The sequence below is a fragment of the Mustela lutreola genome, chromosome 3, assembly GCF_030435805.1.
Source record: "Mustela lutreola isolate mMusLut2 chromosome 3, mMusLut2.pri, whole genome shotgun sequence".
In the NCBI taxonomy this organism is placed as follows: domain Eukaryota; kingdom Metazoa; phylum Chordata; class Mammalia; order Carnivora; family Mustelidae; genus Mustela; species Mustela lutreola.
Window position 1 is genome coordinate 14256852 of NC_081292.1, and position 12871 is coordinate 14269722.

Sequence of the window (12871 nt, forward strand, 5' to 3'; positions counted from 1 at the left end):
AGATCTTCCATGTTCTTGGCACACTCTGCCCCTTCCCCATACCCCTTTGCTTTGGCCAGCTCTCCTCCTAGGCCCAGAACTGGTTATCAGCAGCAAGGTACTTGGGAGATAAATTGTTTATAGCCAGATGTGCCATTACTGGGTATTTTCAGGGAGTTTGATTCGAAGGGCTGGCCTTGAAATTGTGTGCCATGTGTCTCTAGGCCATTGGTATGTACTATTTTTACTCATCACCTGTATTTGCATACTGCTTTATAATATGCAAATATTTAGCCACACATGATCTCACTGGCTGGATCCAACAGTGATTTTTCTGAAACACAAATCTGATAGTACCACTTCCATCGCTTAAACCCTTTGAAGTCTCCATGGCACTCTTAGGTTCCAGTCCAAATTCCCTAACATGATTTATGAATCTCTATGACTGCCATATCACTTAGCTTTTACTGAAGAAGGAAAAAGAAAAAAAAAACACTCAAAATTTAGCTGAATAAAATATTCGCCATTTATTTAGCTCATGATTTTATGAGTCAGTAATTTGGGCTGGGCTCAGCTGGGCAAGTTCTTCTAATGAGCTTTGCTGGGCTCACTCACGCATCTGTGGTCAATAGCAGGTCAGTTCTGCTTCTGAAGATAGTTGACTACAGGCCAGGGATGATCAAGAAGACACGGGGCAAGCGTCTCTCATCACCCAACATGTTATCATGGACTTATAAAATTGGGCCAGTCTCCAAGAAAAGCAAGCAGCTTTTCTGGGAAAGCATTTTTCTAGCCTCTTCTTGATCTTTCTCTTATAGTTGCTAATTTCTCATTGACTGAAGCAAGTTCCATAGGTGATTCAGATTCAAGGATGAGATGAGAAGAGATGTCCCCTGTTGATAAGAGGAAAAGATGATGTGGTCATTTTCACCATGTACCACAACTTCCTTTTCTAGTCTCATCTTTGTGTCCCTGTTTTCTTCTGCACAGACTCTGTTCCAGCCAAACAGAACTGCTTACAGCTCACCGCCCTGCCTTCTTCTTTTATGCTTCCAAGCTATGGTTCAGGCTAATGCCTTGCCTGCTATTCTCCTCCATTATTCACATAGCTGATTCCAACTGGGTCACATCCTAGATGTCCCTTCCTCCAGGAAGCCTTCTCTCATCCCCAAGTATTATTTTAGTCTTCTCTGTGCTTCCTCTCCCAGCCCTTACCATGCTCTGTTACAAATGTCTGTCTTCTTGTCTATTTCTCCTACAAGACTATAAGGTACTTGAGAGCAACATTTGTTAACTGTTGTGTATTTTGTACCTTGGGCCAAATAGTGGGAGTACGACAGCTCTTACTAACTGCATGTGAATAAGTGAAAGAAAATATGTGTAGGAAAGCTTTTTGCACATCTGTAAGCACCCGACATTTCATGAGGATGGAATCTGCGAACTGGAGGGGACCTTAGTTATCTTCCTGTCCATGTATAAACCCTTGGAACATGGCTACTAATTGCTCCTCAGTCCATCAGGCACAGCCATAGAGATGAAAAAGTCTTCCCTTTAGCAGAGCTCAGTCTATTGCTGAACTGTTCTCAGGCTCAAAACTCTCTCTCCAATTGAACCCAAAACTATTTCCTCGTGCCTCGCACCTGTTGTGGGAGACTGTCCATCTGAAGCCTCAAAGGTAGAGAGTAATCTAGTTGCCACACATCATGCCTCTTCGTCTGAGATGTAGCAAGCATTGCTCTCCTAGCATGTTCTTAAAGCCCTCACCATTCCGCTGGCCCTCCTCGGGACTTGCCCAACATATCTCGGCTTCTCTTGGAAAATGACATCCAGAGCTGGGCAAGATCTTCCCCTGGGATTGAGAGATGCATCTCCCTGGTTTACAGATAGACCGTGGCGGCAGCCGCGAAGCTAAGGAGTGCTGGGAATCGCAGCTCCCATAGAAACGGAGCTCAGGCGCAAATCAAAATATTAGGATGACATTTCTAAAAAGCACGTTTCATCTGGCACTGGCACGAGGACAACCTGTGTCTTTTTTTTTTTTTTTTCTTCCTCTTTCTTTAACCTATTCTTAGCATTTGTATCCAGGTCATAGTCCCCAAAAGTTCAAATTTTCCCGATTTCAAATACATATTTCTGGTAGAAAGTGGCAAGAGATAGTGCAGTGGGTGTCTGTTTATGAACAGACTGTAAGCTTTGGGATGAATTAAACAGGGGTCAGACAACTCGGTCCAAAATGCAGTAGGTGTGTGCATTAAGGAAGGGACTTAACCCCCCCTACGCCGTGCTTTTCCTCATCACCTCTGGGTTACTGTTAGGATCATATGTGTATTTCGAGCTTGCCACGTGTCAAACTGAGTGTATTGGGCTCGTCTTGCGAGAAGACAAAATGGAGACTCGGAGGATTTGTAGAAAGGATGTAGAAAGTCATTTGCTAGGCATCCCAGAGCTAGTAAGGGGACGTGCTGAGCCCTAAAGCCAAGCTTCTTTAGCTCCAGATCCCATCACCCAGTGAACACTCCCGCAGTCTTGGCGCCTGCATCCCTACCTTGAAAGAGCGGCAGGTGATTCCTGTCACTAAAGGTGATGGATAGGAGCTGCCCCAGCTCCGTAGCCACAGGGCTCACGTGGTGGCCGGGCACAGCCCTCAGTGGTACGGGCCTGGCAAAGACTCCACGCAGTACAATACTCCGTGAATCTCTCTGAGGTTTGGCAGCTGTGACCGGTTTTGTTGCTATATTGGCACACTTGCCCAGAAATAGATTAGAAAGCAGGAAAATTTTTTAAAGACGGGGGTGGGCGGGGGAGAGAACCCACTCTGATGTGTTATTTCGCTAACGGCCTTAACTTTGTAATAAATAAAGACTGCAAATGGGAAGCAAATGCATAAACTGAAAATACGCTGAGTGAATCATGGCACGCAGTATGTACAGTATATAAATATTCATGTTAAATTACCTTTTACTCCGACTCCATGGTTCTCCTGTGTGCACTTAAGGCTGAGTGGTTTCCGTAGGCCTTAGTTACCGACACAAATGCGTGTGACTTTTGTGAGAGCGTGAGGAGTAACTAAGGACTATTAGCACAGGCCTGAATAATGTCGGATCCCGGTGTTAGCCCCAGAAGCTCAAGCACCCTGTCTGCTTTTGGCAAGAGAACAGTAATCCATCTCCTGGTCTTTCCTAGTCAATGGAAACTGAGCTGAGGGAGAAAATCCTTAATCTTAGCAACAGCAGAATCTGGTATTTGAGCTGCAGAGCTTAGAGGAAAAAAAAAAATAAAAAGCCTCGTTGAAAAGTTCAAATCTAGGTAACCAGTTTCTGAAAGAGTCTTTTGTGTGAACTGGAGACAGGCTGCAGGGGCAAAGAGGAGTGAGGGCCATTCAGGGAGGTGCCCAAGCTTTCAGGAATGCGGTGCAGGGTTGGTTCCCTTCCTGTGGGGAGAATGGCAGCCCCGAGAAGGGCTGGTACAGGCTGACACAGCACTCCTTGGGAAAGCCAACAGGGGGAGTGAACGTGCCAGGAGGCTCAGCGGTCTCAGAGGCCAACATTCCCTCCCTTCTTTAGCTCTGACCTCCCAGTGACCTTGGGGTTAAACTACAGTCAAGTCCAATGGCCATGATAACACTTATCTCATTCCTCTATGCTGCGTGGTGAGGCGCTTCCCACCAAAGGGAACATTTTAAATGAGAGCTCTTGGAATTTCTTACCAGAACACAGAAAGAGGTGTTGCAATCTTACCCCCGCAAGCCCTCCCGGCCTGTGCCTGCCTAGGAACGCGAAGTGTGTGGAACGTGTAGAGTATGTGGTTGTGTGTGTTCACATCATGCTAGGAAAGTATCTGAACGGAAAAAGGATCCTACACAAATTCTGATATATATAATGGCAGAATGACTTTAAAGCGTTAAATGTGGGGCGCCTGGGCAGCTCAGTCTGTTCGCAAGGGACTTGTGACTCTTGATTTCCGCTCAGGTGAGGATCTCAGGGTCCTGGCCGTGAGCCCCCTGTTGGGCTCTACACTCAGTGCAGAACCTGCTTGTCCCTGTCCCTCTGTTCCTCCCCCACCCTCATGCTCTCTCTCAAATAAATAAATACATTCTTAAAACAAAACAAAACACATGAAGCCTAGCTTTCTTCTATGCCTCATGGGTGCAAACTCATTACATCAGCATTTCCTTCACATAAGAGTCTATAGTCCATGAAGTTAAAACTTCCTAAGTATAGCTTTGGGTGTTTGTTCCAGTTAACTCAACAAGCACTTTCAGAACACCTGTACGGAGGCAGGGATTCTATCCAGGGCCAATACGGCTCGTGCAGAGAAGAACGGAGACCCCCGAGTCAGACCAAGTTCGGATTCTGGCTCTGCCGCTTGGACCTTTGAGACTTTTGGTAAAAATGCTGAAAATTGTGGTGCCTCAGTTTCTTCATCCATACAGTGTAGGTAACAGTGCACCGTAGGGCGGATGTGAGGATTCCGTGAGTGAGCATGTCCGGAACTCAGGAGCCTGATGCATGTTTGCTGGGATTGCATCCCCGGTGTCACCTGCGTGGAAGGCACAGCCTCACAGGGAGCCTGTCGGCAGAACAGAGCGTGTCGGGGTGTTGAGGTCTTGAATGGGGTGTGAACACAGTTCCAGGGAAGGGCAGACACAGGGAAACTAGAGAGAAGAGCTGATGGTGTGGAGTGTGGAAGGGCAGCCTTCTGGATGGAGGCTCCGCAGGAGCAGGTGGATGGAGGTGGGCACCGAGAGGTTGTGTCCATCCACGGCACTGGATCGATGGAGGATTGGGAAATAGTTCTATTTCCCGTTGGTGTTAGAGAATCTTAGTGAAGTATCTCTGACTCCCTATTTTTGGAGCATTTATGACTGTTTAAGATGAAATATAAAATTAAAAATTAAAACCTTAAAAACCAATTAAAGAATAGAATAAAATAGAGTAGAATAAAAAATAGATTTTAAGGGAGACAGCCATGCACTGAATGCCTACAGGTCCTTTGCATGTGTGATTCTTTCACTTACTCCAAATAACCTCACAAGAAAAATATTATTGCCCCCACCTTAACAAATGGGGAAACTAAGGCTTAGAGAGGTGACACGGCTCATCTAGGTTCACACCATCAGTAAGAGGGGGGAACTGCGGTGCCAATCCCACCTTGATTAAGGAACTTTGGCACTGGGCAGTAGGAAGACAGGCTCCCTTCCCCATTCAAAAGGACTCACCTGTGTTTTGCTTGTCTGTCAATATGTGGAATATTCCTATGAAGTAAGACACAACATTTACAGAAATCTAGGCACCATGACTGGTTCATGCTCACATCAAAAGCTAAGGCAGAAGAACCATGTGGGAGGTCCGTTAACACCAAGACTGGGGACAGACCTATCCCTCTGAATCTCTTTGATGAGAGCTCACGTCATCTTCACACGCTCTACATCCCACATATACTGCCTCGTGGCAAATTGAGTCCCCTTTTCCTGACCCTCCAATAACCCAAATAATCCTTATTCTTCTGAGAACCATTACCTTAGTGATCAGTAGCTTAAATCACATTTTCTTTATAATAGCAATTCACATGCAACCCAAAACGGCAAAGAAAAGATGACAGGAGTTTCAGGAGGTGGGATGGGTTCAAAGAAGTAACTTGAGCATTCCTCAGGACAGGAGAAACGAGTCAGGTTTCTTCTTCTGCCAAAGAAAGCACAAACTCATCATTACTTGGGCATGGGTGAGGACCACATGTATAACCCCTGTTGGGCCCTGCTTCATCTGCTTAGCCCTAAAACACTGCCAACTCTTCTGATCTAGAACACAGAAATACTAAGTGTCACAGTTAGCTTTCCTTAAATACTCTGCACCAGGAACTATGCCCTTAAGGCCAACAAGCCTTAGGTCATTGCATTCTGTAATCAGCTCTACCATGCTGTGAAGTTTGTGCTGGGTATCTTCCCTTTCCCCTCCACCACTGTCCCCACCCTCTTCACTTTGCTCCCTTGACCCTGGGAGGGCTGGTCTCTATAGCTTGTAACACCTGCTTTCTTGCCCTCTGGCTTCTCCTTGGGTTGGGCCAACAGGCAGCCTCAGGAGAGCAGGGCTTGGGAGAAAGGAAGGAAAGGAAGGTCAGGTCCTCTCTCTATGAGGCCACTTCTGGTAGACTAAGTTCTTGGCTTTTCTCAAAGAGGTCTTTGCTAAGCCTCTCTTCCCCCTTTGAGTTCCTGTCCCTTGTCTCTTCCTTTTTCTACTGGCTTACATGTAGCCATAGCTCTGCTAGGAACCTGAGTTACCTCACTACCTTGTGTGGCTTCCTAAACCACTTTCATATCTTTATAGCTTCCTTTTTTTTTTTTTTTCCTAACTAAAACCTGTTTGAATGACCCTAACCTAAGTGAAGCAGCCTCTATTTCCTGTCAGGATCCTGATATAGGCATCACGATTATACCCATTTTATAGACGGGTTCTCGCACTAAGTCAAGTCACGTGTCCAAGGCCTCATAGCTATCCAGTGGCAGAACTGGATTTCAAAACCAGCCCACATTCTTAACTGCTGTAGTGGAAGAGCAGTAAATAGTTCTGGACAATGCAAGCACACTGGGCATCCTGGGGACGCAGCCTTGTATGTCCTCACGGGAACATGCGGTGGGAAGAATGACACAGGGCAGATGGTTTGCACCCCTGTCAGCCTCGCTGTCAGTCAGAGCTTACCCAAAAGAAAGTGGGCAAAAAAACAGACATCCTCACGGGGCTTGCTGCCCCTGACACTGGACTCTCTCTATGATACTGGGGCAGAAAACACCTGCCAGTGCAGGGAGGCTGGGAGGGAACACCAGACACATTGAAATCCTGGCTGGGAATCGTATTCTAGAGCCCCCATCAACCTTTCTGTTATGGCCCTGGTTGAATTAAGAGAGGATCCCATTGGGGCCAATAGGCTAGAACAGACAATGGTTGATGGTTTATTCCAAAAGGAAAATCAGGGCCACATTTGACCACCCCCAACACTGAATTCATTCACTAGACCCTAGGAGAATCCATAGCCAGAACTAAAGATGCCACTTGTATCTGAGCAGGACTGACCTCAGCATGCGAGTTTCGGTCTTCCACCTCAGGAAGCTGCATCATCTTTATTTAATTCTGCAACATGAGCCTCCCTCTGCAGCGTGAGGAATTTATCATCTCAGGCCTCAGATTAAGTGAAAAGAATTTTTTTTTAGCTAAAATAGTTACGTATATACATTTCCATAAATCATTTTACCATAAATTAGGAAGAAGTCTACTTCCTCTGCCTAAAGCAAAAAAGATTTTAAGCGACAATTCTTGACAGTGCCTTCTTCCAAGTAGTTCTGGAACCTCCTGTGCCTATCTTGGGACTCAGCGTACTGAATTATGTTGACAGATCATCTCCTGCCCTGGAAAGTGAGGTCCTTATAGGCAGATCCTGTACCCCCTTTATCTCTCCATCCCTGGCCCAACACAATGCCCAGCATACAGCAGGCACTCAATACACATTCCAGAAGAACGCACGTGGATGCCCTCGGAACACCCTGGGAGGGTTCCCATCGGCGTGTGTTACGCAACTACGTGTTGACTCACCAGCCTCATCCGTGAAGGGAGACACCATCTTTTATTTAATTTTATACCTCGTATGTTTGGAATATCATGACTGCCCAAAATATATTTTGTACGAAAAAAAAAAAAGAACTGGAGGATACAGCAAACAAGAAATAAAGCTTCATTGTCTTTGGCCCCCTTACACTGCGTGGATATACTTAGATGGCTCTTTGAGTTGGTGTCAGAGGGTTACATCCACTGTATGTCCCAGTCATTCCACACAGGGCTGAATTTCCATCACGAAGTTGCCATAAAGAGAGGACAATCGAATGGAAGGGTCTGATAAGCAGGATGCTAGTGGGGCTGGTCACAACAGTAACAGCCTCTTCCCTCACCCAAGCCAACTAGTTATTCCTAAGATCTCAGGTCCATGCCCCTTCCTACAGGAAACTACCCCTGGTTCTCCAACAGCAGTTGTGGTGTTTTCCTTCAAACACTTCATTTTGTATGTTACTGTACATTCACTGGTGTGATCTCTTTGGCAAGTGCCTGACTCTTCTGAAAGTTCCATCAGTGGCATCTGTTTTGTTCATTATTCTATTCCCAGGACCAAGCGTGCTGTCTTCCAGTGAGGTGTTCAGTAAATCAGTACTGAATGAATGAATGAACAAATGAATGAGGAGTGAATAAGCAAACTGTCACTCTACGCTCAACTCATACTGGACCACATTTGCTCATTCTTGGTCCAATGTTCTTTCTCCCAGTACCAGCCATTTTAAATATTGTCTTTTATGTGTATGTAGGGATTGAGGTTTTCCGTGAACCAATCACTATGACCCGCCCTCCCGTCTGTTCACATAGGTGCTGTGCCGGCAGGTGGCCTATCCAACATCTTGGCTACCTCATAAAAGAAAGCGGGAAACTCTAACCCAGTGTTTGTTTGTTTCTAAACCAGTGATTTTGAAACACGCTTTCTGTAGAAGACCATTTTTTTTTTAAGATTTTATTTATTTTATTTGACAGAGATTACAAGTAGGCAGAGGGACAGGCAGAGAGAGAGAAAGGAGGAAGCAGGTTCCCTGCTGAGGAGAGAGCCCGATGCGGGGTTCGATCCTAGGACCCTGGGATCACGACATGAGACGAAGGCAGAGGCTTTAACCCACTGAGCCACCCAGGTGCCCCAGAAGACCACTTTTAAAATCTATATCCAACAAACTGTAGTATATCCAAACAATGGAATATTATTCCGTGATAACAAGAAATGAGCTGTTAAGCCATGAAAAAACATGGAAGAAACTTCAGTGCAAAGTGCTAATAAAAGAAGCCAATCTGAAAAGCCTACATCTTGTACGATTGCAATGACAGAACATTGGGAAAACTGTGAGGACAGTAAAAGCTGTCCAGGAGTTCAGGAAGGGACGAACAGATGAAGCACGGGACATTCTTAGGACAGTGAAACTACTCTCTCTGACCCTGTCATGTGCATACATGGCATTATGGGTTTGCCAAAACTCATGGAATGTCTAAGGAATGAGCCCTAATTTAATTTATGGACCTTAATAATAAAGAGTATTAGTTCATCAATTTTAACAAATGTACTACACTAAAGGAAGAGAAATGAAAGAGAAAAAATAAAATAAAAGAGAAAACCCTGGAGTGGAGAGGAAAAGGGGAAACATGGGAACACTCTGTAATTGCTGCTCGGTGTCTGACCCTATAAATCGAGAAGTGCCCTAAAAAGTGACTACTTTTTTTAAAAATCTGCATCCTAGCTGGTCACTCAACATATAAGACTAGATGGGTCCTAGCTGAAGTAGGAGTGCAGTCCTTCCCACTTTCTATCTACAAACTCATCTCAGACCTCACCTTCCTCCTTGTGGGTCCCTGAGATACTACTGTGGCTATGCAGTTGCATGAAACCTTCCGTTGCTCTGCCTAACCCCCCAGCTCCCATCCCCACCCCCGCACCCCAAGTATGTCCTAAATAGTCTGACCTGATTCCCTGCTCTGAAGTCCAAGCTACTGTTTTGCAGTCCAAGCTACTGCTCTGTAGCCCATGGCTATATTAGAAAGGCAGGTGGTCTCCTGTGGCTTCTTATAGACCTTAGCACAATTTACCTGATTGAAATACTACTCTTCTCACTTTGGCATTTCCATTAGAGTGGCTGAGAAATCCCAATTTCGGCCCAGGCATCTCCCACAAATGTCTACATAGGACTTGTGGGTATGAGAGACCGTGGAGGAGTACAGACAGGACAGAACAGATTTTGAACTGGGTATATGTGAGGCCAGACAGTTTTCATATTCCAAAGTCACAGCCAAGACTCCTCAGCAGTCCTACTTATAAACACACCCCGACTGCTAACAAAGAATCCAACAGAGAACTCAACAACCCCTTGAAGGCAAACCAGAACCTGTTAACTAAACATGGTGACACTACAATTACTGGCAAATGTTTGCTGGGCAGAAGGGGAGTCTGTGAAATGCTGCAGGGCACGGAGACAGTCAGGAGCCAGTTCCACCAATTAATGGAGTGCTTCCGAGTAGCAGTTGTGTCTGGGAGAGTTTCTGAAATAAGCCCTGGCTGCACCAGCTGAGGTCCCTGGGAAGGGGGGGAACAAACTCACTCTCTCCAGCAGCAGGGAGGCAAGAAGCACAGCATCACCATCGCCATGGCTACCCAGCAGAGCCTGCCTCAAAGCCTTTCAGGAATCTCTGCTATTTGTGGAAACTGGATTGCATTCCCCAAAGACCAGCATTCCTCCACCCCATGCACTTTCTCTTTACTTTCCCTCACTCCAATTAAAAAGGCAAGAGTGGACACTTGTCCTCCACTCATGCTGGCGACCTTTCATGACAACTCACCTGGAATGCCCCCGTCAGAGGCCATACATCGCAGAATCGATCCCAGCAATTTTCATTCCCATGTATTCACAGGCCATCATGTGAAACACCATTAGCATACTCCTGAATTCCTAACGGGATTGGAGAAAGAAAAAAAAAAAAAAACGATCCTCATTGATGTGACCAATGTGCCAATTAGGAACTGAGGTCTTTCTTCTTTTGCTTTTCTGCATTGTCATCTGAACACAATCTCAGGCATAGGTGAGTGACAAGACAATGTAATTGCTATTGTATATTTGCCACAAAGAACGCCCAGTTAGAAACCTTCCCACTGGGGCCAGCAGTGGATGTTAGTCTGCATTTTTTCAAATAAAATAGGGGAAATGTGTAAATTGGTTAAGAGTTTTGGGAAAACAATAGAAACTGAATAGAACCGACTTTCTCAGTCACCTAACAAAACAAAATAAAAAACATCCACAGGAGTCTGTGAGGTTTTCTGTTCAAATGTCCCTAGTGGGGCACCTGGGTAGCTCAGATGGTTAAGCATCTGCCTTCAGCTCAGTTCATGATGCTGGAGTCCCAGGATCTGGATGGAGCCGTCCATCTCCCCACATCAGACTGCTTGATCAGAGGGGAGTCTGCTTCTCCTTCTCCCTCTCTTCCTCCTCTGCTCATACTTGCTCACTCTCCCTCTCAAATAAATAAAATCTTTAAAACAAGCCAAAAAAAAAGGCCCCTAATGTTGTCTGTGCCCATACATTTTCTTTTCTGGCCACTATATCTCCATTATTCCAGAAGAGACACCATTTTATTTTTAGGGTAGCGTCTCCAACATTGCTTCTTTTGCAACCCTGATCCAAATATGCACTTCTAGTGGGATATGCCAATAATCATATCCTAATTACTTAGCCACAGGAAGGGCATCTCCCCAAAAGCAGACCAATCAGAGTTCTTTCTAGGAGCATACAGAATAGAACTGAAGAGAAAAGGCCTTTTTCCCTTCGCTGGGAAACTGAAAAAGTGATTTCTGGAGCTGAGGGCATTTGTGGCTCCAGGGAAAGCTTTTATCTAAAGCAATGAAGAAGACATGCAGAGAAAAGCAGACATGATAGGGAGAACCTGTGGACATTCAAGTCCTTGGTTTAAGGTACATGGGGTAGACTTAAATCATGTCTCCTTCTATCCACAACCATCATGAATCATCTGGCCCCAGTTATGCCTCATGAGGGATATCAGAGACGAGCAGAAGAACCATCAAGTTGAGCCCAGCCCAAAATGACGGTACAAAGAGTAGCAAATGAAAGGGTGGCTGTTTATTTCAGCAAGTTTTAGCGTGGTTTGTTATTCCACAATAAATAACTTGTGGGTACCCAGGACCTTCCTGATACCATGTAAAGAGGTGACAGTAGCACAAGAAACCATGTAGAAAGAAGAACCCACATATCTCAAAGATCCCAGCTGTCCCAGCCAGCTGGCTAAGGTCACAGATACAACACTAAACCCAGCGGACACCACATGGAGCATATGTGAACCTCACACATGAGTTGCCAATCCACAGACTCATAAGCACACAGATGTTTATTTAAACTAAAACTTTAGAAGACACTCAGAAGCCACCTGTCTTCCAGATTTCCCCCAATCTGCTGTGCGAGATTGTTCAGTGCATTCCTAATATCAAATCACTCCTCTTTCCTTGACTGAAAAATCTTGATTTTGTGTAGGGAGGCAATGTATCACCTCTAAATGCTGTGTCCATTTCCCTTGCAGCTAGATGTGGTTATGTGACACAGCTGAAGCCTTTAAGAAGGATATGACAATTGAGGAGGCAGACCACATCTCTTCCACTTTCCACCTTCCTTATTAGAATACAGATGTGATCACTGGAGCCACAGCAGCTCTTTTGAGATTGTGGGTTTGAAAAAAAAAAGAGAGAGAGAGAGAAAGAGAGAGAAAATAAAAAAGAATCACAGAGATGCCATACCTGATTTTGTTGAAGAAAAAGAAAAAAATGGTCTTAAGACACCTGCTTAAAGTGAGCTGTTTCACATAGCTCAGTTAGATCTTCGGAGAAATGGGTTAGATATCTGAAACTGGGGGCACCTGGGTGGCTCAGTGGGTTAAAGTCTCTGCCTTTGGCTCAGGTCATGATCCCAGGGTCCTGGGATCAAGCCCCACATCGGGCTCTCTGCTCAACAGGGAGCCTGCTTCCTCCCTCTCTCTCTGCCTGCCTCTGTGCCTACTTGTGATCTCTCTCTGTGTCAAATAAATAAACAAAATCTTTAAAAAAAAAAAAAAAAAGATAACTGAAACTGGTGATGGGAAGAGTCCTGATCAGTCCTGATCCCCTGGGGAGTCCTGTGGTCACCTCTGCATGTCATACCATAGGATGCAAGATGCACTGCTTCCCCTTTCTCTCTGGCTCACATGTAAACACAAAGGCATTTTCCTCTTTCACCTTAAAATAAATAAGATAAGTAGATGTTTTCAAAAAGTATTTCTTTAAAACC

At 45.3% G+C, this 12871-nt stretch overlaps 1 long non-coding RNA gene across 1 annotated transcript; it reads right to left on the minus strand.

Moving 5' to 3' along the window:
• Positions 1 to 481: 481 nt before the first annotated feature.
• On the minus strand, positions 482 to 5490 carry LOC131826403 (uncharacterized). Its single transcript, XR_009351575.1, has 2 exons — positions 5198 to 5490; positions 482 to 4843 (listed from the first exon to the last, which is right to left on the minus strand). It is a non-coding gene; the product is annotated as an uncharacterized LOC131826403 (long non-coding RNA).
• Between the last annotated feature and the right edge of the window lie 7381 nt (positions 5491 to 12871).